The 27,648-nt window shown below is 36.2% G+C and overlaps 1 long non-coding RNA gene across 1 annotated transcript; it reads right to left on the reverse strand.

The window, feature by feature from the left end:
- LOC128655458 (uncharacterized) lies at positions 1-27,648 on the reverse strand. Its single transcript, XR_008401806.1, has 3 exons — positions 26,309-27,648; positions 3,939-4,114; positions 1-293 (listed from the first exon to the last, which is right to left on the reverse strand). It is a non-coding gene; the product is annotated as an uncharacterized LOC128655458 (long non-coding RNA).

Raw genomic sequence — 27,648 nt, forward strand, 5'->3', positions numbered from 1 at the left:
CACAGTTAATCATATTTTATTTCAAGATATTCCTATACCTGACAAGCTTTATCGAATTTTCATATAGTTTTATCTCCAGCATGCTGTTATCACCCGTCCTACTGTGACCGGGGCATCCTTAGAATCAAAGGCTACATTTTGTGTCCTCTCATCCAGCCACGTCCCAGCTCCTCTATCAAGTGTCCCTCCTGTATCCTGCATCCAATAGTACTGCTTGCTCCTGTGACAGATGTATGGTGACTGTGATTCAATATCTGTGTGTGTGTTCAGTGGGATGGGAGCAGTTTATTCAGCTGCACAGCAATAATAATAATAATAATGACAATAATAACAGTAACAATAATAATAATAATAATGACAATAATAACAGTAACAATAATAATAATAATAATGACAATAATAACAGTAACAATAATAATAATAATAAATAAATAGTTGCATACAAGGTGTAGTGGGATCTTTAATCAGTTTCCCAGCTAACCATCTCACAGGATTTCTCCTTTTTCAATTTAAAGCTTCACTTGTATCTACATTTCCTCTCTAGCTGCCTCAAATACCTAGAACAGAATGAGTTTCAAATGATGTATGCTTTTAAATCTCTCTTTATTTGTAGTTAGTTTTATGTCATCTTTAAAAGTCTAACAAATAAATATTAAAGTGTTTTTTTTTAATTTATGCATCAGAAATTAATCAGTGAAATTCAAAAGGATCTGCATATAAAACAAACATTTTCAAAGTATTAAAACTAGCATGTTGCAAAATAAATATACAGTTAACACCTTCGCTACCGGGAATTTCAAAGAAAAGCTTGCCCAAAATACCTGAAAATGTTTAGCATTTTTGCTATCACTCCATTTAAAAAGAAATACAATCTTGTTTTTTTGTTTTTTATTATTTATCCCCTTTGCTTTGTAATTGGCTTTTGGTAATTAGAAGGCTGCTAATTGTAGCTGCACACCACACTTCTGAAATTTCTGGCAGTGAAGGGGTTAACTAGTTAGCCAGCAAAGGTAATATTTTTGTAGTGTAGATATAACCATCTCACCTGACACCTCCCATCTCCTTGATCCCTCCCAAAAAGCTCTTTTCCTCTGCCCCAATGCTTGCCACCATCTTAGGTACGGGCAAACAAACAGTCTACTGGTAAGAAGTTTTAGCGATTTGTTTTTTAACTTTAATGCCCCTTTAAGTCCCTGAGAGTTGTAAAAAGATTAGAATTTAAGAATTACTATGGTTGAGGAATAGCTAAAGTATCTTAATCCTGATTCATGCACTAAAATGGGTTGCATGCTTTAAGTAACTCCCTAATTTTTTTCTTTCATGATTTAGATAGAGCATGTAATTTTAAGCAACTTTCTAATTTACTCCCATTATCATTTTTTCTTTGTTCTCTTGTTCTCTTTTTTTAAAAAGTAACATAGTAACATAGTAACATAGTAGATAAGGTTGAAAAAAGACTGAAGTCCATCGAGTTCAACCTATACAAATCTAAAATACTTACAAAAAGCTCCAGTTAAGCTTAAATAACCCCATTAAAATGTGACCCATTTAATACTAGCAATCATATCCATGAATTTTGTTTATATACAGAAATGTATCCAGACTATTTTTAAATGTATCTATGGTATTGGCATTCACTACCTCCTTTGGTAATGAGTTCCACAATTTTATTGCTCTTACAGTGAAAAAACGTTTCCGTTGCAGGAGATTAAATCTCCTTTCCTCCAACCTTAAATTATGACCTCTTGTCAGAAACAATTTTCTTGGAATAAACAGAGCTTCTGCCATCTCTGTATATGGGCCTTGAATATATTTATATAAAGTAATCATGTCACCTCTCAAGCGCCTTTTTTCTAAAGAGAACAGACCCAGTTTGGCTAGCCTCTCCTCATAGGTTAATTTCTCCAATCCCCCTATTAGCTTTGTGGCCCTTCTCTAAACTTTTTCTAGTTCTGCAATATCTTTTTTAGCAATCGGTCCCCAGAACTGCACTCCAAACTCAAGGTGAGGTCTTACCAGGGCTTTATATAATGACAGAATTATGCTTTCCTCCCTTGAATCAATGCCTCTTTTAATACATGCTAGTATCTTATTAGCCTTTGAAGCCGCTGCCCTGCATTGTGCACTCATCTTTAGCTTGTTATCTATTACTACTCCCAAATCCCTTTCCTCCTGTGTTTGGCTAAGTCTTGTCCCATTTAAAAAATACGTAGCCTGCTTATTTTTACTTCCAAAATGTAGAACCTTGCATTTTTCCGTATTAAATCTCATTTTCCATTTACTTGCCCATAGTTCTAATTTTAGCAAATCCCTTTGTAAAGAGAGTTCGTCCTGCTCTGACCTAATGACCTTACTTAACTTAGTATCATCTGCAAAAATAGAGATGTCGCTATTTAATCCTTGCTCCAAGTCATTTATAAAAATATTAAAAAGAACAGGGCCCAGTACTGATCCCTGGGGGACGCCACTGATTACCTTTGTCCAATCTGAGTATGATCCATTTACTACTACTCGTTGCTCCCTATCTTTTATCCAGTTATTTATCCATGAGCTAACATTTTCAGCTATTCCCAGTCCCTTAATTTTGTGCATTAATCTCTCATGTGGCACTGTATCAAATGCCTTTGCAAAATCTAAGTATATCACATCAACTGATTCCCCTTTATCTATATTTTTACTTACTTCCTCGTAGAATCTAATTAGATTAGTTTGACATGATCTATTTCTCCTAAAGTCATGCTGATTAGAACTCATAATCTTGTTTACACGAATATGCTCATCAATATAATCCCTTATAATCCCTTCAAATATCTTCCCCACTATTGATGTCAGACTAACTGGTCTATAGCTTCCTGGATCATCCCTGCTTCCCTTTTTGAAGAGTGGCACCACATCAGCTTTACGCCAATCCTGGGGTACCATGCCTGAGGATAATGAGTCTTGAAAAATTAAGAGTAAAGGTTTGTCTATAACAGTGCTAAATTCCCTTAACACCCTTGGGTGTATTCCATCTGGGCCTGGAGTTTTATTTACCTTAATATTTTCCAGTTTTTCCTGATATCCTCTAAACAAAACCCAGTTAGTGGTATGGACTGGCATGTTCTATTCTGTTCCAAAGTATCATTAGATGGTTCCTCTCTTGTGTATACTGAAGAAAAAATCTGGTTTAGTACCTCAGCCTTCTCCCTGTCATTATTTATCATGCTACCCTCCACGCATTTTAATGTACCTATATTATCCTTCTTAGATTTTTTGCTATTTATGTACTTAAAGAACCTTTTAGGGTTAGACTTTTTCATTTTCAATTTTGGCTAATTTGATTGCTTTTTTGCATGCTTTGTTACATTCCTTATAAATATTGTATGCTGAGTCTGTACTATTTTCTTTTAATAATTTAAATGCCCTACGTTTTTTCCTAATTTCTCTTAACACATTTTTATTTAGCCATAACGGCTTAGTTTTTTTATTTTTATTTTTATAACCATATGGTATGTGTTGATATGTATATTTATTTAACAATTTTTTAAATATTATCCATTTATCCTCTGTATTTTTATTAGAAAATACATTGTCCCAATTTATATTATTTAATGATTTCCTTAAATCGTTGAATTTTGCTTTCTTGAAATTAAAAGTCTTAGTTAAGCCTTTAAAACACTGCATATGAAAAGAGATTTCAAATGTGACCATGTTATGATCACTGTTAACCAAATGTTCTTTAATTTCTATGTTTGATATTATATCTGTATTGTTTGATAGCACTAAATCCAATATATCTTTACTCCTAGTTGGCTCCTCTATTAATTGTGACAAGAAGTTATCCCTGAGAACATTTAAAAATCTATCCCCCTTAGCTGAATTACTAGTTTCATTGGCCCAGTTTATATCAGGGTAGTTAAAATCTCCCATAATTACAGCACTGTTATTAGCAGCCTTACCTATTTGGATAAGTAGTTGAGTTTCCTCCGGGTCACTAATGTTGGGAGGCTTGTAGCATGTTCCTAGTAATATTGCTACAGGTTGATAGTAAGGTTCATGAGACCATCGTTTCTGATGTTCCTAGTAATATTGCTACAGGTTGATAGTAAGGTTCATGAGACCATCGTTTCTGAATCTTGAAGCAAAGTAGAGAAAAGATTAAGAAAAGGTATAGGTAAGGCTGTGTAAAACGTTGCATGGGTTATTGATCTGGGCCAAAATCGTACAAGAGCTTGTGAGCAGACAGGGACAGAACTACCATTGGTTCAGAAGGTGCAGTGGCACCAGGGCCCAAGTGATAAGGGGCCCATATCAGCCAGTCTATACATAGGCGTGTGTAGCATATGTACAATTCTAATGCAGGGGAGCCTTTTATTAGTGCAGTTTGCAGGTCCATATATATGTATATATATATATATATATATATATATATATATATATATATATATATATATATATATATATATATATACTTAGTATTGCTATTACTATTGCTTACACTGAGTTACCTTTAGGGGACCCAAACTTTTTTTGCACCAGGGCCCTCTGTTGAGTAGGTCAGCTACTAAATCAAGGTATTTTCCTTACTTGCTCTGCCTTAAAACTCACTAACCCAATTCAGGTCTTAGAAAGAGTTGGAAAATATTTCCTCCATTAAGATAACTGTCACTGGCAACCAAGGCCTCAAAAACCTTGATTGCATACTCTGGATGAGGGAGGGACTAAGCCTTGTCTACCAATGTCCTCCATATTTTGAGAGGAGGGAGTTAATTAATAAACATAACTAAGGGCTAGATTACAAGTGGCGCTAACTAACGCACATCTTACAAGTTGAAAGTAAAGGGCTGTGCCTACATACCAAAAGAGAAGCACTATCTCTCGAGTGCATACAAAAACTGAGCTCAAAGTATTAGAGTGACTGGAAACCTAGCATAAACTGTAAGGGTTAAATAAAAAAAACACATAAAAATAAACTATTACATTGATATAAACACTTTCTGATAAAAAAAAATCATATACTTTAAATATTAATAAAAAAGGTTTTAGAAGAGTTAAAAGGAATATGTTATATGACAAGGTGTTTGACTGGGAAATGCTCCAATGTCGCTAAATATTTATAAATATATTTATATGTGTGTGTGTATACATATATGTGTATATATGTGTATTTCTGTGTTTACATGTGTAAATATGTATATACATACATATACATACACACATATATTTATATATATACAGCCCTTTCTGATCAAATACCTTTAAAGGGACAGTCAACACCAGAATTTTTGTTGTTTAAAAAGAAAGATAATCCCTTTATTACTCATTCCCCAGATTTGCATAACCAACACAGTTATAATAATACACGTTTTACCTCTGTAATTATCTTGTATCTAAGCTTCTGCTGACTGCCCCCTTATTTCAGTTCTTTTGACAGACATGCAGTTTAGCCAATCAGTGCTCAGTCCTAGGTCACTTTACATGCATGAGCTCAATGTTATCTATATGAAACATGTGTATTAATGCCCTCTAGTGGTCAAAATGTATTCAGATTAGAGGCAGTCTTCAAGGTCTAAGGAATTAGCATATGAACCTCCTACTTTTAGCTTTCAACTAAGAATACCAAGAGAACAAAGCAAAATTGGTGATAAAAGTAAATTGGGAAGTTGTTTAAAATTGCATACCCTATTTAAAACATGAAAGTTTTTTTTGGACTTGACTGTCCCTTTAAACATGAAGTTTCCTTTTTATTCAATTTTAATATGTTTTAATGTGTTTTGAATAGAAATACTTTACATTTCAATGTTCTTCACTTCGAAGAAAATGTTATTTGTATTTTTAAATATATAGATAGATAGATAGATAGATAGATAGATAGATAAATATTTAAAAATAAAAAGAAAATGTTCTTCTGTGTGAAGAACATTAGCATGTAAAGTATTCATAACTACCTTTAACGCTGTTGGTCTAATGCAGTGTCGGGTTAGTGCACAAGCAATAAGTGTAATTTTTGTTTTTAAACAGCACATCCCATAGAAGTCTATAGGGAGGATTTAGCACAGTCGTGATATCCGAAGTCCTGAAGTTAGTGTGCCCAATCTTTCACTCACGCGCTTACTTTACTTTTGACCTCTAATGCGAGCACTAACCTGACTGCTTTAAAATTTTACTTTGAGCTAAGTTAGTGCACAAGCGAAAATAATATTTAGTGTGACACTTGTAATCTGGCCCTAAGAGTCCTACGGAGCCCTCACGCCAACCTCAGGCAATCTCGATTTTTGAATAAAGAGAGATACAATAATAAAATCTTTGGTATATATTGAAAGTGCTTTTACTTGGTATAATTATTATAAAGGGACATAAAACCCATATTCTTTCAAGATTCAGATAGAACATATCATTTTAAACAACTTTCCAATTTACTTCTATTATCAAATTAGCTTTGTTCTCTTAGTATCATTTGATGAGGGAACAGCAATGCACAGAAGTAGGGGAAGGAATGCAGGAGGACTGGGATAAAAATGAGTTTTCAATGTAGCGATCTCCAAAGATAGTAAATTATGATAATAAGGAAATAAATTCTAGTCATGATTCGTTTTAGACAAATCAGCAGCAGTAGAGTTGGAAAGTAAATGAGATAACACAAGTAAGCTGTACAGTGTGTATCTAAACTAATGGATATGTCATATATGGCTTCAAAGACCTTATAAAATGGAAGTAGAGTGGAGAAAAAAACGCATCAGCACTTTTTCCTGTGTAGAGAACCCATAGTATTAGAAGGTAACAGTTTTCAAGAAATGTCAAAATATACAGTATGAGACAGACAGGGATAGGCAAGGTGTCCGTACACGGACACTGGTGTCCATGACTGGCCCTTGCAGTGTCCGCCACTCGTTTTGCGGTGGGGAGGCAGGAGTAGGACAGATGAATGCTGGTCCTGACACCACCTTGTCACATGCAGCGCCATGCTTCCCGGGGTTGGGGCCCCACCCATATGACGCCACTCAGTAGCAGGAAAGTGAGTGAGAGGTAAGAAGCAAGCTGCCTGCAGTGCAGCCTCTGTCATCCACCAGTGAGTCGTGACCCGTCCCGATTTCTTGATCTGTGCGGCAGCATGGTGCTGATGTCTCTGTGTAGAAGACCACTGCCTACTCTGACAAACCATACCTTACCAAGTAAGTAACCAACCATGATGATCATGCAATTAACATCAAGGTGGGTGGGTTTGGTCAGGAGACTCTCAATAAAACCAAAAAAAAATAAAAGGTAAGAATTTTGAAAACATTTTATACAAGTATACCACAAGCAGTCTTTATATAAATTTTATTTTAAACTTGATTAGATGACTAATTTGCACTTGTGGAACTAGACCAGGGACATCCAATGTATGGCTCATTTGACAGCAAAGTGCTCCTGACTTATAGAAACATAAAATGTGTCGGCAGATAGGAACCATTCAGCCCATCTAGTATATTTTCTGAATACCTTATGCCTATCCCATGTATGTTTAAACTCCTTCACTGTCTCTACCACTTCTGTTGGATGGCTATTCCACCATGAATCTTCTACCCTCTCGGTAAAGAGAATGTTTTTTTGATGTATTAATGTGAAATGTATCTTGGTGTCCTTCACTAAGGTCTGTACTTTGGAAAATGTCTGCCACAGCCTTGTTCCGTGCCTATCCTTGAAGACAGATCCAACAAAAAAATGAAGATGGGACTTTTTGACCGCAGCCTAGTAAGAACAAATTAATTTTATTTTAGTGCTATCTCACTTCACATGAGCATCCCTTGTAAGCAATCTTTCTTAAAGGGACATGATATCCAAATGTTGAAAGTGATGCAGCATATCTGTAAAAAGCTGACTAGAAAATATCACCTGACAATCTCCATGTAAAAAGGGAAAATATTTCACCTCAATATTTACACTTTAGCCACATCCCATTGTAAAATGACTTTAAGCAGCCATCGAAGATTCCAGTCCCAGGACTAGCAAAGGAAGTTTGCATCTGACATGTGCAGGCAAAGTCTTGTAATTTCCATAAGTAGTTTAAGGAAGTTTGCTATAAAATCTCATGACATTTCAGTGAAATCTCACAAGATCACAGACAGTAAAGCATGACCTCAGCACTAATAAAGATTATTGTTTTTTGTTTTTTTTAACCTTGTAGCTGGACAGTAACTGAAGGATAACTGTCCACAAAACAATAACTATTGTGAGTGTCACGACCTTATAAAAATATCAAGTTGTTCTAGAGAATAAGAAAAACTTCAAATTAGACCACAGCTGCTGAGATGTAATTTTATATTTATATGTGGCTTAGGATCATTTGGGAAGCACATAATTTACCTAATAGGTAAAGTGGGTCCCAGTTATATTCCTAAGCAGTTGTTATAAGTTTCAGGAATGATAAGGAAAAATGCTTATAACTGTCACCTGAGAGTGTTCACAGAAATACAGCTAAGCTACTGTTACTGAAACCAGCGTGGTAAAATGACAGAAGTTGAGGAGAATGTTAATTAAGCTGAGGTACAATTACTAAGTATCAACTGAGAAACACTTGTGAAACTGAAAATTAACATAGTATCCCTTTTCGGATAAGCTGAGAAGAAAATACACAATAGTGCTTTACAAACAATTAAGCAGTGGTATTGAGTGTAATACTTAAGTATGGATAGTTGCAGATATTACGTATAGTTCGTAGACTTAAAGTAGGTTACCTTCAAAATAAGCCAGATGGTTAGGTTTCAGATTTAGGTATAACTCCTAATACCCAGTTAAGAGTTCCGGTAACGATGAGCAGAAAGGCATTAGCCTGGATTGTCCGTTTCGTTGGCGTGTGACGTCACCGCGGATTGATCTAGTAGATCCGGCCGGAGTTGTAGTTGATATCGTAGGTGCTGGAATTGCCGAGTTGCGGCTAAGCGGCTTTAATGAATTAAAAGGTCATGTTGGTTTGAGCTGTAACTCACATAGGTGATAACTATAGGTAATTTGAGGAGCGTGGAATTAAGGTGTACTTCAATACCAAGCAATTTGCTAAGAGACTGATAGACCTTTATAGGAAACAGGAAGTGGGTAGGTCTGGAATTAAAGGGACAGCAGCTCAATGAACTGGTAAGCAAGTGATCCTTAAAGGGAATCCTGACAGAATCCCCCCTTCAAGGAGCAACTCCGGGGCTCAAGGACTGGGACGGTCAGGATTCCTGCGATGGAACAGTGCAACCAATCGAGGAGCAGAGATGTTGACAGCAGGCTCCCACGAATCATCATCCGGAGTATAATCCTTCCAACGGATGAGATATTGAAGAATTCCTCTATGGATTCGGGAGTCCAAAATAGATTGTACTTCGTATTCGATGTTAGGGTCCACAATAACCTCCGGAGAAATAGTAGCAGAAGAGGGATTCCTGAGAGCTTTATAAGGCTTTAATAGGGAAACATGAAAGGTGGGGTGCACCTTCATAGAATCGGGTAGTGTAAGACGAACAGCATTAGAGTTGACAATTTGAGCCACTGGAAAAGGTCCGATGAACAGAGGAGCGAATTTCCTAGAAGGGGTGTTGAGTCTAAGGTTTTTCGTAGATAACCAAACTAAGTCTCCAACAGAGTATATCGGAGACGGAATTCTCTTCCTGTCATAGTAGTACTTTTGGGTCTTCTTTGCATCCTCTATAGCAGCTTTGATAGTAGAAAAGTTAGATGTAATGAGAACGGAAAGATCAGATATAGTGGGTGATAAACTCTGATTGTCAGAGAGTAATTGAAATCTGGGATGGTAACCGTAGTTCACATAGAATGGAGTTTGTTTGGTTGTGGAGTGAGTGGTGTTATTGAAGCAGAACTCTGCGTAAGGCAAATGTTTTGACCATTGTAGTGGTTGCGAAGAGCAATAGATCCTAAGGAATTGCTCAAGCCACTGATTTGACCTTTCAGTCTGGCCATTGGTCTGAGGATGGTATGCTGAACTAAGCCTTTTATCAATTAAAAAAACCTTACAGAATTCAGTCCAGAGTTTGCTGGAGAACTGAGTTCCACGGTCAGTAAGGATAGTATTGGGAATACCGTGATGTTTGAAAACATGAGCGATAAGAAGTTAAATGGTTTCAGATGCAGTAGGAAGTTTATGGTAAGGGATGAAGTGTGACATTTTACTGAAGAGATCGACAACAACTAAGATGGTAGTGTTATTGTCGGATTTCGGAAGGTCAACGATAAAATCTAGAGCAATCTCTTGCCAAGGTTTGCTAGGAGTAGGTAACGGAATCAAAAGTCCATAAGGAGCATGTTTAGCTCTTTTGGAGATAGTACATTCTGTACAAGTAAGGACATATTTCTTAATGTCTTGATAAATTCCCGGCCACCAGTATGAACGTGAGATAAGTTCTTGTGTTTTTTTAACTCCTGGATGTCCAGCAAGTAAAGATTCATGGGAAGACTGAAGAACTAGTTGTCTTAATGTAGGAGGTATATAAATCTTGTTCTTGAAATAGTATAATCCATCAGTTTTCTTCTGGAGCTGGGAGATTGGTTTAGTGGAGTCCAGAGATTGTTCATGAATCAGACTGGAGTTGGTGTCAGTGACGAAGGAGACAAAGTTTTCCGCTGGGATGATAGTATCCTTTGGTAAATTGAATCGAGTATGAGTAGGTAATCTAGACAAGGCATCTGCCTTGTGATTCTTCCCCGCTGGTCGGTATACAATCTGAAAATTAAACCTAGAAAAGAAAAGATTCCAGCGGACTTGTCTAGCGGAAAGTGTCCTTGTTGATTTAAGGTATTGGAGGTTCCTATGGTCCGTATATATGATAGTGGGAAATGAAGTACCCTCTAGAAGGTGTCGCCAATGTTCCAATGACATCTTGATGGCAAGGAGCTCTTTGTCTCCAATGGGATAATTTTGTTCTGAGCTGGATAAACAGCGAGAAAAAAAGGCTACAGGATGAAGAGGTTGGTTTATGCCTGAACGTTGGGATAAAACTGCACCCACAGCTACATCTGAAGCATCGACCTCCAAAGTGTAGGGTAGTTCAGGGTTAGGAAATCTCAGAATCGGTGCAGTAGTGAACCGGATTTTTAACATATCAAAAGCTGATTGGGCTTCAGAATTCCATTTAAACGGTGTACCTGATTTGGTTAAATGAGTTAGAGGCTTTGTTATGTTCGAGAAGTTCTTTATGAACTTCTGATAGAAGTTAGCAAAGCCAAGAAACCTTTGTACCTCTTTCTTTGATTTAGGTGAAGGCCACTCCTTAATTGCCTGAATTTTAGTTTGTTCCATGTAAATTCCATTAGATGTTATAACATAACCTAAAAAGGTTATACTCTGTGTGTTGAAAATACATTTCTCTGGTTTGGCGTAGAGGAAATTGCTTCTTAACCTAGAGAGTACCTGTCTTACATGTAAAATATGTTCAGAAAAGGTCTTTGAGTAAATGAGTATGTCATCCAGATAAATGACAAGGAAAACATCTAGAAAATCTCTGAAAAGATCGTTGATTAGATATTGGAAAGTGGCAGGGGCGTTACACAAACCGAATGGCATCACGGTGTATTCGTATAGACCATACCTAGTACGGAACGCCGTGAGCCATTCGTCACCACTTCTGACACGTATTAAATTGTAAGCCCCTCTGAGATCTAATTTGGTGAAGTATTTAGCCCCTTCTAGTCTTTCGATCAGTTCAGGGATAAGTGGTAAGGGGTACCGGTTCTTTATTGTAACTTTGTTAAGTTGTCTATAGTCTACAATAGGCCTTAAGGAGCCATCCTTATTTTTCACGAAAAATATACCCGCTCCTGCTGGAGAGGTGGAAGGGCGAATGAAACCCTTCCTTAAATTATCTTCTAGATAGGTCTTTAGATGTAAAAGCTCGGGTTTAGATAAAGGAAAAATATGACCGTATGGTATCTGTGCCCCTGGTACTAGCTCAATAGGACAGTCATACTTCCTGTGGGGTGGAAGGTTTTCAGATTCGGTTTTACTGAAAACATCTGCGAAATCCCTATACTGTTTAGGTAAAATTATCTCATCTTGTACAGGGGTGAAGTGCATGATATTAAGAGGAAAACATGTTGTACTGCAATATTTGGAAGGAAATTTAAGTGTCAAGTTTGTCCAGTTTATGTCAGGGTTATGTAAAACTAACCAATTCAATCCTAGTATGACTGGAGAAGCAGGTGAAGCAATTACATCAAATGTAAGATATTCTCTATGTTGTTCAGGGGTAGATACTAGAATTGGTATTGTTTGAAACTCTACTGGACCTGAAGAGATGGGCCTTCCATCAATACCCTTTAATAAAACAGGAGACTTTTTCCGAATAAGCGGAATTTTATTGATAAATGTATAATCTTTATCAATGTAACAAGCTGTCGCTCCAGAGTCAATTATTGCGGGCACGTTGAGACGGTGTTGATCCCACTGAAAAGAGAGTGAAAGCTTACAGTATATCGTTCTTGTGACAGATGTATTACAGCAAATATTAAAAGTTGTGAACTCACCCTTGTTAGATCTCTGTAGTGCAGGACATTCTTTAACTGAGTGTTCATCTGATGCGCAGTAGAGACACAGATTATTTTCTCTGCGCCTAATCTTTTCTTGGGGACTTAACGGGCCTTTCAGGAAGCCAATTTCCATTGGTTCAGCGTTAGTTTTGTGAGAAGATGTGGCAGACGTACTACCAGAACCCTTTTTAGAGTATGTCTCTGGATATGTTCTTTCATGTTGTCTTTCCCTTAATCTTCTATCTATAGTAATACTGAGCTTCATTAACTCTTCTAATGTGGCAGGAATGTCAGTGCGGGAGAGTTCATCTTTTACAGGATCAGATAGACCCAGGCGGAACTGATTCCTTAAAGATAAATTATTCCATTCGGAATCTTTTGCCCACCTCTTGAAATCTGAAATGTAATCCTCAACTACCCTTTTCCTCTGTTTCAGAGCCCTAAGTGCTGTCTCTGCAGTCTGCTGTTTGAAAGGGTCTTCATATAATTGACCCATGGCCAATAGAAATTGATCCAATGAATTGAGTATATTTTCATTGGTCTCAAAAAAACTGTTTGCCCAACTGCGTGGCTCCCCTCTAAGGAAAGAAATAATAGTTAGAACTCTGGTTCTATCATTGGGATAGGACTGGGGTTTTAACGTGAATAGCAGGAGACATGCATTTTTAAAGTCTCTGTAGTGTGCCCTGTCACCATAGAATTTTTCAGGGAGACTAACTTGTGGTTCAGGGGAATGTATTTTTGTCTCTAAGTAATCCTTTATATAAGCTTTAAGTGCTACATTTTCTGCTTTTAATGTATTAAGGCCATCAGCCAGTAAATCAACTTTCTGGTTTAAAGACTGTATTTCTGCGGTCATCTCAGCTGGATCCATATTAAAAGGCTTGGTATTCTGTCACGACCTTATAAAAATATCAAGTTGTTCTAGAGAATAAGAAAAACTTCAAATTAGACCACAGCTGCTGAGATGTAATTTTATATTTATATGTGGCTTAGGATCATTTGGGAAGCACATAATTTACCTAATAGGTAAAGTGGGTCCCAGTTATATTCCTAAGCAGTTGTTATAAGTTTCAGGAATGATAAGGAAAAATGCTTATAACTGTCACCTGAGAGTGTTCACAGAAATACAGCTAAGCTACTGTTACTGAAACCAGCGTGGTAAAATGACAGAAGTTGAGGAGAATGTTAATTAAGCTGAGGTACAATTACTAAGTATCAACTGAGAAACACTTGTGAAACTGAAAATTAACATAGTATCCCTTTTCGGATAAGCTGAGAAGAAAATACACAATAGTGCTTTACAAACAATTAAGCAGTGGTATTGAGTGTAATACTTAAGTATGGATAGTTGCAGATATTACGTATAGTTCGTAGACTTAAAGTAGGTTACCTTCAAAATAAGCCAGATGGTTAGGTTTCAGATTTAGGTATAACTCCTAATACCCAGTTAAGAGGTCCGGTAACGATGAGCAGAAAGGCATTAGCCTGGATTGTCCGTTTCGTTGGCGTGTGACGTCACCGCGGATTGATCTAGTAGATCCGGCCGGAGTTGTAGTTGATATCGTAGGTGCTGGAATTGCCGAGTTGCGGCTAAGCGGCTTTAATGAATTAAAAGGTCATGTTGGTTTGAGCTGTAACTCACATAGGTGATAACTATAGGTAATTTGAGGAGCGTGGAATTAAGGTGTACTTCAATACCAAGCAATTTGCTAAGAGACTGATAGACCTTTATAGGAAACAGGAAGTGGGTAGGTCTGGAATTAAAGGGACAGCAGCTCAATGAACTGGTAAGCAAGTGATCCTTAAAGGGAATCCTGACAGTGAGCTGAATACATTTTGAGGTAAAATCTCATCCTTTTTTACACTGAGATGTTCATATGATTTTTTTGTCAGCTTTTTACAGTTATGCTGCATCACTTTCAAGTGATTTAGCATATGAGTAATATGTCCCTTTAGAAACTTGTAGATGCCCTCCTTGTAGACCTTTGTTGCATACAAGTCCTTGATACAGACATTTATGGCATGGACCTACAAAACTAGTGTGCTGGGCTAAAGTCTGCTTAGAGGATTCTGTTGACCTCCATGTAGAGCAGATCAGCATCAGCCAGAGATTCAGTCCTATAAATTTACTGGCATGTTCTCCTGAAAAGTCTGGCTGGTGGTGATGTCATCGGAACAGAGTTATAACATATTCAGAACATGGAGTGCAAACAAGTGATACACATGTTCTTTATTTATTCACATTTATTATCTAATATAATAATATAATGTAATATACTGTGGAGCTGTGTAGGAATAAATTACATGAATTAATACATGAATTAATTTGATGGATGTTTTCTTTTCACTTTGGCTAGATATCTTTTGCATTTCTTTAGGTTTATGCAAATCTTTGTGAAAATCCATTTGATATGACTGCAATAGCCCTGTTTCTTTTAGTTTTTAGTTTTCTCATATTTAACTTTCTTTTGCAGTTATATAATTTTCTTATTTAAGCAGATTAATTCAATCAAAAGATTAGTCCAGAAAAGCAAACACAAGATCAAATGAGTATTCCTACATAGGAACTTATGCTTTGATCACAGGCATGTAGACAAAGCATATGGATTCAAGGTTTAAGACTAAATTCAATGGTGAAGCAATAAGCACAATCTGAAATTACAACTCTATAGTAAAAAAAAAAAAAAAGGATTACCAGAGGATGTTAGACATTTTTTTAGTGCCCCCTATATTTTCAATGGATAGTGCAGTCGCTCTAAACATTGCTCAAATTAAAAATCGTGAAAAAATTGGGGCAACTGTGGAAAGCTGAAGTAAAGTGTTAGGGCTAAAATAAAACACATAAAACCACATGTATAACATAATAAAATAAAGTATTTCACTCATATTTATAAATTTTACAAGCAAAAAAAAATGTTTTGCAATAAAATAAATGTTTAGGAAGTGTTTTAAAGTGATATTGTATATGACAAGTTGTTAGTGTGAGAAGAGCTCAAAAGTGTAAATATAGGTGTGTGTGTATGTATATATGTGAGTGTGCGTGTGTGTGTATATATATATATATATGTATGTGTGTGTGTTTGTATATATGTGTGTGCGTGTGTGTATATATATATATGTATGTGTGTGTGTGTATATATGTGTGTGCGTATGTATGTGTATGTGTGTGTATGTATGTATGTGTGTGTGTATGTATGTGTGTGTATGTATGTATATGTGTGTGTGTATGTATGTATGTATGTGTGTGTATGCATGTATGTGTGTATGTATGTATGTGTGTGTATGTATATGTGTGTGTGTGTATGTATGTGTGTCTATGCATGTATGTGTGTGTATGTATGTATGTATGTGTGTGTGTATGTATGTATGTATGTATGTGTGTGTGTGTACGTATGTATGTGTGTGTATGTATGTGTGTATGTGTGTGTGTGTGTATGTATGTGTATGTGTGTGTATGTATGTATGTGTGTGTCTATGTGTGTGTGTGTGTGTGTGTGTATATGTGTGTGTGTTTATGTATGTGTATGTGTGTGTATGTATGTATGTGTGTGTGTATATATGTATGTGTGTGTGTATATGTATGTGTGTGTGTGTACATGTATATATTTAAATAAAAATAACATTTTATACTAAGTAAAGAAAAAAATATTTCTTCTATTTTGTAACACACATGCGGCTTACAGCACCTTCAGGTTTGCTCTCAAGCCAAAGCCAGGACCTGACATATAAGTCTATTAGGTGATGGCTTTAAAGGGACATTAAACTGCTGAGTACAACTACAATATTATGGATACCACTCACCATCCTATTGTTTTTCCTCCTGTATCTGCAGCTGTTTTCAAAGTTATTCTCTTATTTTAACCCCTTACAAGTATTAGTGAAGCTTAGCATCTTCCCACTGGGCTCCACCATTTTGGAGCTTATATTTGTTATTCAATTTTTAAACTGTGCAAAAAAAAAACTGGAACACTTCTGCTCTCTATTATATGAGCTAAACTGAAGTGAAAGGTACAGCTGTAAAAAAGCAGATCTGTGAAAGTGCACTGTTCCTATCACAGGATGTGACAATATACAAGCTACAAGATGGCGGCGCTCCGTATAAAATGCAAAACTTTACCAACTAAATTCTGTAATAATGAAAATATGAAAAGAAAAAGAGCACTGAGTCCAAAGATTAGTTAGATCCAAGTTTATTGGACATGGGCTATAAAGTTAAGAGGTGTGCTCCATACAATCTGACGCGTTTTGCACATGCGTACATGCGCTTCATCAGAGATAATTCTCTATCCTTCTAGGGGGCCTTAAATATCATGCAGGAACCTATAATGGATACAGTTTCCACAGGTGGTAATTACACATTTGTACAATATCATTGAATGCATTTACATTAGTTACATTGATGCATTTTATATAAAGGCAAGGAAATTGAAAAAAAGCAATAAAGAGTGATTAAAAAAATTGTGAACATTTTTTCTTTTTTGCAGATGGGTTAATAGATGGTAACCTACTGTATGAATCTATCTTCTATCTCTGTATATACAGTTAGTGTATATCTCATCATATAGGCTGTCCTTTAATTTTCTATTGTGGTACTCGAGGAAGGAAATTTAAATAAAATAGACAAATTATAATAAATATAAATATAATTAAACACATGTGTATATTTATTGGATATAGGGTTCTAAGTGATGATTCAATTGTTATCTAAACTTAATGTTGGATGGTCTACTTTGTATATAATTTGAGTGACTATGATGTTTCCTGGTAGTGCACAAATGTTGCCGGATTCCAGTGCTTTTGTATGTTATTGTTGGCTTAAAGGTAAAAAGATGTGCATAATCTAATTGATTAGATTTGTAGAATTTCTGTGAATCTGTCTATGAGGCTAATGTTGGGCTAATCTACAATGTCTATGTTTTATTCTACTCTATATCTAATCTATATACAAGTTCACATTGTAACTGTGGTTTATGCCTTTTGGGACTCTAGCTTCTAGTGTGAAGAAAACAGTACACTTAACTTCTTAACAGTTTTTTTAGTCTACTCCCACCCACCCCACCCCACCCACTCTCTCTATTTGTTCAATGCCCATGAAGGAAAAGTTGGTGGTGCCTTGACCATGAAGATAGAAATGCTTGGCAACCGGAGTCCTAGGTATCTCTTCATCTATGGAGTTTAGATGCTCCCTAATTCTGTCTTTGAGTGGGCGGGTTGTAATACCAATTGTACTTCTGGAAACAAGATTTACATGTAATGAGATATACAATGTGGGTAGAGGTACAGTCTATCCTTTTCCTGACATTGTATACTTTCTTTGTTTGAGTTGAAGTAAAAGTCAGACTCTTATTTGTGTATGAGCAGCTTCTGCACGGTACTCAACCACATTTATAATTTCCTTTAATAGAGGATAACCAATTGGTAATAGAGTCATCCCTTTAGTGAAATCTTTTTGTGACCGAATCCCCTATATTAGGTGCTCTTTTTGCTACATATTTAATGCCTTTTTCAAATTTGTTTTTGAGAACAGTTTTACCATTTAGGACTGGTAGGTATTTTTTTATAATGTTGGAAATGGCATAAAATTGATTGCTGTATTTGGTTATAAAGTATATCTCCTCAAAGCCTGTAGTTTTGGTGTCTTTCTTTGTTGTATTTCTGTCGATTTTATTTCTATTACCACTAGCATTGTTGTTAACCAGTGATACTCTATTCAATTTGGCTACTTGTTCTTTAATGCCGTTTAGCACGTGTCTATTGTAACTTATTGCTACCAATCTTAAAGGACTAGTCAAAACATTAGATTTGCATAATCAACAAATGCAAGATAACAAGACAATGCAATAGCACTTAGTCTGAACTTCAAATGAGTAGTAGATTGTTTTATAACAAATTTCAAAGTTATGTATATTTCCACTCCCCTTGTACCATGTGATAGCAATCAGCCAATCACAAAGGCATATACGTATAGTCTGTGAATTATTGCACATGCTCAGTAGGATCTGGTGACTCAAAAATTGTAAATATAAAAGACTGTGCACATTTTTTTAATGGAAGTAAATTGGAAAGTTGTTTAAAATGACATGCTGTATCTGAATCATGAAAATGTAATTTAACCTGAGTGTCCCTTTAATGGTAATTCTTCAGCTTGTTTTCTGTACATTCTCAGTGAGGTACAATTCCTGCAAATTTGCAGATATTGACCCTTTGGAATGCATTTTCTCATGTGTGGAGCATGGCAAGAACCTGCTCTTAAAATAGTGTTTCTACATAGTGGTTTTCTATAGATGCTTGCGGTAATATTATGGTCTTGATCATGATCCAGACCAAGATCTAGATATTCTATTGATGTATCACTTATTTTGTGTGTAACACTTCTGCTCTCTATTATATGAGCTAAACATGAAAGTGAAAAGGTACAGCTGTAAAATAACAGATCTGTGAAAGTGCTCTGCTTCTGTCACAGGAAGTAACAATACGTGTGCTACAAGATGGCGGCACCCAGTATAAAATGCAGAGCTTTACCAACTGGATTCTGTAAAAATACAAAATAAGAGAATGGCTTTAATGAGAGCTGCAGGCACAGGAGGGAAAACACTAGCATGATGGGTAGTAACCATCCTACTGTAGTTGTACCTAACAGTTTAATGTCCTTTAAACATAGACGTGCTAGTGACCTCTAGATGTTAGAGTAACCAGGGCTTTCGCTGAAGTGCTAACATTTTATTTTCAACTTGAAATATGAATGCAAGAATAAGAGCACTACTGATTAACTTGAGTGGTGTTAGCGCTCAATAGCACTAATATTTTGCGCTCCACTTGTAATCTAGGCTATTGTGTTTTTCCTGTTAAAATGCAGAAGAGATAATATTTTTGTTTCGTTAGGGACAGTACTGATAGAAGCTGAAAGTTCACAGCCAACAGCATAAGTAAAATAATATATGAGGTAAGTATTGCTTGCTTATTGGCTCGGATGCTGTAAGAGAAGCACAAGGTATGTCTGACACAACTCTTGGTGAGTGCTAGATTTTGCATTTCTGGCAGACATGTTGTTGAGTTTGGATAAATTCAAGTTGCATTACATTGGGTGTGAAAGATGTTCTCGTACCTTAAGTAAACTTTATTTTATTTTTTGCAAAAAAGAGACCTTACATATTTTCCTTCAGGACCACAGGCATATAATGGAGTGAATAAGCATCAGTGAAAAGAAAATGAAGGGTGACTTTACATACTACCTCACGCATTAAAGGGATATCAAAACACAACATTTTTCATTCATGATTTAGATAGAGCATGCAATTTTAATCAACCTTCAAATTTACTTCTATGATCAATTTTTCTTAATTCTCTTGGTATCTTTTGTCTAAAAGCAGGGACGTATGCTTAGGAGCTGTCTCATATCTAGAGCACTATACAGCAGCAGTTTTGCAAGAATGTTACCCATTTGCAAGACCACTAGATGGCAGCAACATTCTCTGCCATGAAGTGCTCCAGGTGCCTACATAGGTCAACAAAGTACACCATAAGAATGAAGCACATTTTATAATAGAAGTCAATTGGAAACTTTTTATTTAAAATGGTCTGATCCATCTGAATCACAAAAGAAAGATTGTTGGTTTTGTATGTCTTTAAAGTATTTAAATAAACCCCAGTACCAAAAAAAATTGGGACCTGATATGGATTTTTTATTTAATTGTGACCTGATGTGCCACTTGTGACTTATTGTATTACTGTGTATTTTGTACTAACTGCTTTTTGTAATATCCACAAATTACCAGTTTGATCACCTCCCCAGGTTAAACAGACACTAAAATATCTACAACATATCAAAAGGTTATGAATCTTGCTATTACATTGGAGAGGGTCTGGTGTGGAGTCAGCGTGGTTTAAATAGGTCAAGCAGGTGTCGATTTTTTTGCAAAAAATAAATAAATTGCAGCATGTCTAGGGATTTAGTAATTAAACCATTAACAGGTGATTGAGGGCAAGCATAAGGTGCATGGGTGAATCATGGGAGAGTTTTATTACAGATGTATAGCTGTATAATTCGCTTGCAACTAAAGATATCTGCTTGAGCATCTGAATTCTTCCAAAGATGTTTTACCATGAAGTATTTGGGATATGTTTTTGAAAACCATTGCTGATGTTAAATGATTGTGGAGTAGCAACAGATGATACCTATGTCATCTTATGGCAAACAAAAATGTTTATGGTTATATTTACTATTGTACTATGTTGGTACCACACCCATCTGCTATATGTCAAAGGAAGAGACTGTACTGGAGATACTCACTTTCAATGCTGGTGTTATGGTGCTTACTCACTTGCTGCTTCAATGGATTTAATGTCAAAGATGTACTCTTATACTGTGTTTGATCACTGATTCTTTTTTTCTTTAGCTCAAGTAACAAAATCCTATCAGGTTATTAGCTTGACTTTTAAGAGACGCTAAAGTCAAAATAAAAATGTCATGATTGTGATAGAGCATGCAATCTTGAGACTTTCTAAATTAATTCCATCAAATTGTGCACATTCTTTTTATATGCCCACTTTTGGATTCACCAACTCCTACTGAGCATGTGCAATGGTTCACAGTGTATATGTGTAGGAATCTGTGATTGGCTGATGGCTGTCACATAATACAGGGGTCTCACAAACGTAAGTAAATTTAGACATTTGTCAGAAAATAAGCGCTATTGCATTTTCTTTTTATTATACACTGGTTGATTATGCAATTTTACTGTATGTCATGGTGCTTTAACCCCTCCCTGCTGGTACATATTTGTAACATCGGAACCAAGTTCCGATGTAAACAAATACAAATTTGAAATCACGCGATTGTTCATGCAACCACATGATTTCCGTGATGGCATCGGGTAAGGGGAAGTGCCTATGATGCCATTGAGGAAGCTATTATGGATACAGTACAGCCAAACGGCTATGACGTTCCATGCTCTCCTGCCGGTGCTAAAGCTCAGCGCGGTTAGGATGGCATGGAACGCAGGGAAAGGGGTTACGTCTATTTATGCTGTTGTCCAGGTGCAATGTGATTCCCTAGAGTGTAAAAAATGTCCTGAAGGCTGAGAGTGCAGTAGGAGGACTGAATCCAGGAAGACACTCAGATATTAATTATTCAACACGTGGCTTCTAAACATCAGGGGGTGGGATTTTTTCCCCACAAACATGTTTGTAAACATGTTGATATGAGTTATTTAATCATAAAGTAAACCACTGCATTTAAAGAGAACATTATGCAAAAAAAATTTATTAGTGTTGTCAGCAATCTTTGCAAATATTTAGTCAACTATGCAAACAATTCACAAATATCTAGATTATAGATATTATCACTATCGTGTGTTAAAATCGCCAAGTTAAATCTGTAACAGTTTTATTTTTTAACTCATATTACAAGTTAAAAGTCCTATTTAATGCTTGCATGTTAGTCTAAGCATTAGTCTGACACCTGGATGTCAGATAGTGTGATTGCACTGACTCCACCACATAATAGATTTCTATTGGGGCACACTGAAAAACTTATGTCAGCTATCACTAGACCAAAGCCTAGTGTGCAAAAAATTAACACGCCACTTGTAATCTAGCCCTAAATGTTTTCGGCAAAGGGTACTTTCCATGCTGTAATAAACTCTTAATTTTTATGCTTTTAACCAAGCTGTGTGCATCCACATTAGGGCTGACTATTGAGTGTGTTGCTTGATATTTTCATGTGATTTCTCCTATTGAGATTGCACCAAATCTGGTCTAGGGTTAACTGCCTTAGTCACCATTCACAAATGCAGCTGCCTGTGAGTGCTGCTGAGTATCCGGGGCTGTGAGTTTTGCTAGTGGCTTGGGATTTTTACCCTCTCCGGTTTAAGAGTGCAATATATATATATATATATATATATATATATATATATATATATATATATATATATATATATATATATATATATATATATATATATATATATATATATATATATATGTGTGTGTGTGTGTGTGTATATATACAGTTAGGCTTACCATAATTTTTAGAGGTGAAACTGGGACCACCTGGTGCGGTGCCAGTGGGGGTGTGGTCAGGAGCGTGGTCAAGGGGGCGTGGCAATTACCGGTCCTTTTAAAGTAGTAGCTTTTATGTGTGTAATGTTTCATGGATACTCTACCCTTCCTCAGTCAAACAAGTGAATCACACAGTTTAAATAGACCATAACACCACCCCCTAGTGAAAAAAAGGCACCATTACGTTGTCATGGCAAATAAATCATTAATCTGAATCTCAGATTCTAAATAATGCCAAACATCAAACATAATGATCAATTTCACAATTTAATATCTGCAGTGTAATATGTTTTATGTGTCTAATTAAGGAACAGAGCCAAATACTTATAAGGCATAAATACAACATTGAATGAAAGTAAAAAAGAAACACGTACCTGCTAAAGCTGTTTAAGAGGCTACTCTATACCATAATGCAGGAAGATTATAGCCAAAATGCTATCCTGCATGAAGTAAAGCAAGATCCACGCCAATCCTGCCTGTCTGTACTTCCTAGTCATACCCATATGATTCCCCTAAAGGTGTATTACCGGCAATGACACCAAGGGTCGGGGGGGAGAAGGTGTTAAATTCTTAGAAAAATAAACCAAGTAGTACTACAAAATTTAAAAAAAACCTACGCTGCTCACTCAGCCTGTATTACTAAATGTAAACTTTGAAGGACACAAACGTTAAGCTAAGCAGGGCTGTATGTAACAAAGTACCAGCATCCAACTATGCTGGAGAGCCACAGTCCAGTCATTTTGAATAATGTGTCCGGGTTTCAGGTGGTCTGAAACCCGGACACATTATTTGAAACCTGGAGGTGGCAACCCTACTGGGACAGAATGAACAACTGGGTGGGACACTGGGACAGCGAATCCAAACCGGGACAATCCCAGTAAAAGTGGGACTTCTGGTAAGCCTATATACAGTGGATATAAAAAGTCTACACACCCCTGTTAAAATGTCAGGTTTCTGTGATGTAAAAAAATGAGACAAAGATAAATCATTTCAGAACTTTTTCCACCTTTAATGTGACATATAAACTGTACAACTCAATTGAAAAACAAACTGAAATCTTTTAGGTAAAGGGAAATAAAAATAAAAAACTATAATAATATGGTTGCATAAGTGTGAACACCCTTTTATAACTGGGGATGTAGCTGTGTTCAGAATTAAGAAATCACATTCAAAATCATGTTAAATAGGAGTCAGTACACACCTGTCATCATTTAAAGTGCCTCTGATTATCCCCAAATAAAGTTCAGCTGTTCTAGTTGGTCTTTCCTGACATTTTGTTAGTTGCATCCTACAGCAAAAGCCATGGTCCGCAGAGAGCTTCTAAAGCATCAGAGGGATCTCACTGTTAAAAGGTATCAGTCAGGAGAATGGTACAAAAGTATTTCCAAGGCATTAGATATACCATGGAACACAGTGAAGACAGTCATCATCATGAGAAGAAAATATGGTGCAACAGTGACATTACCAAGAACTGGATGTCCCTCCAAAATTGATGAAAAGACGAGAAGAAAACTGGTCTGGGAGGCTGCCAAGAGGCCTACAGCAACATTAAAGGAGCTGCAGGAATATCTGGCAAGTACTGGCTGTGTGGTACATGTGACAACAATCACCTGTATTCTTCATATGTCTGGGCTATAGGGGTAGAGTGGCAAAACGGAAGCCTTTTCTTACAAAAAAAAACATCCAAGCCCGGCTAAATTTTGCAAAAACACATCTGAAGTTTCCCAAAAGCATGTTGCAAAAGGTGTTCTGGTCAGATGAAACAAAAGTTGAACTTTTTGGCCATAATTCCAAAAGATGTGTTTGGTGCAAAAATAACACTGTATATCACCAAAAAGAACACCATAGCCACAGTGAAGCATGGTGGTGTCAGCATCATGCTTGGGGGCTGTTTTTCTTCAGCTGTAATTGGGGCCTTAGTCAAGGTAGAGGGAATAATGAACAGTTCCAAATACCATACAATATTGGCACAAAACCTTCAGGCTTCTGCTAGAAAGCTAAACATAAAGAGGAACTTCATCTTTCAGCATGACAACGACCCAAAACATACATCCAAATCAACAAAGGAATGGCTTCACCAGAAGAAGATTAAAGTTTTGGGATGGCCCAGCCAGAGCCCAGACCTGAATTCAATTCAAAATCTGTGGGGTGATCTGAAGAGGGCTGTGCACAGGAGATGCCCTCGCATTCTGACAGATTTAGAGTGTTTTTGCAAAGAAAAGTGGGCAAATCTTGCAAGTCAAGATGTGCCATGCTGAAAAACTCATACCCAAAAAGACTGAGTGCTGTAATAAAATCAAAAGCTGCTTCAATAAAGTATTAGTTTAAGGGTGTTCACACTTATGAAATCCTATTATTTTAGTTTTTTATTTTTATTTCCCTTTACCTAAAATATTTTAGTTTGTTTCTCAATTGAGTTGTACAGTTTATAGGTCACATTAAAGGTGGAAAAAGTTCTGAAATGATTTATCTTTGTCTCATTTTTTTACATCACAGAAACCTGACATTTTAACAGGGGTGTGTAGACTTTTTATATCCACTGTATGTGTGTATGTGTGTGTGTGTGTGTGTGTGTGTGTATGTGTGTGTGTGTGTGTGTATGTGTGTGTGTGTGTGTGTGTGTGTGTGTGTGTGTGTATGTGTGTGTGTATGTGTGTGTGTGTAAAGTAGTAGGATACCTTCAGTCTACATTCAGTTTGTACTGTAAGTGTCTTTGTCTACAGTATAAGTGCTATGCGCTTCTGGGCTTAGACTGCTGCTGCCCAGAGACAGGATACTTATGTGTTTCCTTTCTGTGTGAGTATTTTATAAATCTAAGGGAAGCCTACACTTTTTTCCAGTGTCTGGAAGGTTAGGAAGTGTAAATCTTTTTTTTAATTTTATTAGGCATTTAAGTAACCATAATTAAAGATGAAAGTATAAACAATTAACTGAATTATATTGGTGTTTTTGACATTGCCTTGCGAGTAGCAGTCTAAATGTTAAATGGACATACTAATTCTTTGGCATTATCTTAAAGGGGGGTATCACCTAGCACTTAGCAGTATTCTACACCTTCACCTGGAACTGAATGGGTTACCTGACGAGATATCTTGGGAACAGAAATCAGACATACAGCAAGAAAAGTCTAATCACTGTTCTGTTAATTATCAACGTATTATTTTCTCACAGCATAATAAGCTGTTATAATAAACTATGATAAACCATTCTTAATAAAATGAATGACTAAAGACAAAATGGTGTCAGTATTGCTATATATTCCACCCTTTTATTCTAACAGAATAACATACTATAAAAATTGAACAACTACAGTATATAAAAGGCACAGAAAATTAGTAAATCTATTAACAACAATATAAACCTAATACTACGGTATAACATGAATATATGTGATAATACTGTAGAGAAATTAATTCACAATTACTGCTATAATATACAGACAAATGTAAAAACTGAATAGGCCAATAGGGCACAATTTGTCACTGCACATAGGTACTGTCTCTTCAATACTCTCTGTCTACCTCCCAGCATCCCAAAATTACTGGTCTATCTGCACAAAGACCCAACCAGCCCCCTATCTACCCCCAAACAACACTGCATCTTTATTTCTCAACCTGCATAGCTAGCATCCCCAAATAGCATCAACAGTTTCCTGCTCTGTACACTCTCCACAGTGAAGCATAACATGGAAACAGCACAAGTATCTCTGGGTGGCCTCTGATCACTTTAAGAACAGTCTTTGTCCTTTTAGAGCTCCACCTACCTCAGACACTCTGCTTCAATACCATAGTCCATTTGCAGTAGGTGTGCTTTGCAAGTGTCAATCTGCTGGTATATGCTGGAAGTACGATGGTTTGTTCATGGGGTAGACAAGGAAAGCAGGTGGGTCCTCACAGCAAGCAGACACTCAAGTCAGAAGGAGTCTAAGAAGGAAACAAAACAGCACAAAATGAGCACACACCCTGATACAATCACAATTATGTCCAACAAAACTTATTTCACCTTTTTGTAGCATCACCATTACCTTTAATAGCTTAACTTATCCTATGTCATTTAAAACCAGAAAAACATTGTGGATATATAATACAAACTAAATATATTTATTATACTTTTACAGAGAATAGCTCACAGCTTCTCTATACAATTTACATGATACTTTAAACATGAATACTAAGCAAGTAAAAACTACTAGACTTCATCAAGAGGCTGTATGGCTATGCTAAGTAACTTATGCTAAGGCCTGCCCTGCAACAAAAATGAAAAGTAAAACAGGCAATAAAAACATTTTCTTTCAAATTAATTTCTTCACACTTTCTCTTTGAACTACTAAAAAAAATAACCTAGTGTTGCTTTATTCTACAAAGCTACTATATGTAATGTTTATAATTCTCCAAATATGACCTTAAAAGAATCAGCTGTCTCATCTGATATAGACACTACTAATTTACTAATTATTTTATGCAACCTAAATTCTCTCGCACTCCTCTATGAGGAAAGAATACAATCATAACATTATTAAAACTATAAAATTTCTTTAAAGGTAAACACTTCTTTCTGATAAGATAATTCCTTTCACTGACAAACACCTGGAATTACAAAACTCAAATAGCAGATACTATACCAGTTAATAAAGGGAAACATAAATTCGCTTTCATAACACAGATCCAATAAGAGCCATTGTAGTTAGAAAATATACCATCAATTTCACTATAATTATACTTCTTCCACAACTCATATTTCTCTGTATAATTGATATAAGTTTCTAGCTGAGACATGTCCTCACTCTCTTTAATTTGAGTAGTTTGATAATATACTAAGGAATGATTACAATGGGAAATTCCTACAAAAACTTCCTATTCTCATACCCTTCTCCACCGTAAGACACATATATCCCTTCTTCGCTTAAATATTAAAGGCAGTATGGAAACATGGGGAAACCTTCTATGTTCTGCAAACATATTCTCTATACTAAGTGGGCCATACAATAGGTTACAAGACTGCAAGGTTAAGAGTTACACTTATCTGGAAGGTTACTTTGTTTAAGTACATAAACTACAATGTGTACTAATACAAATAAGACATACTTTTCTACAGACAAAGCTA

The sequence above is a fragment of the Bombina bombina genome, chromosome 4 (assembly GCF_027579735.1).
Source record: "Bombina bombina isolate aBomBom1 chromosome 4, aBomBom1.pri, whole genome shotgun sequence".
Taxonomy (NCBI): Eukaryota; Metazoa; Chordata; class Amphibia; order Anura; family Bombinatoridae; genus Bombina; species Bombina bombina.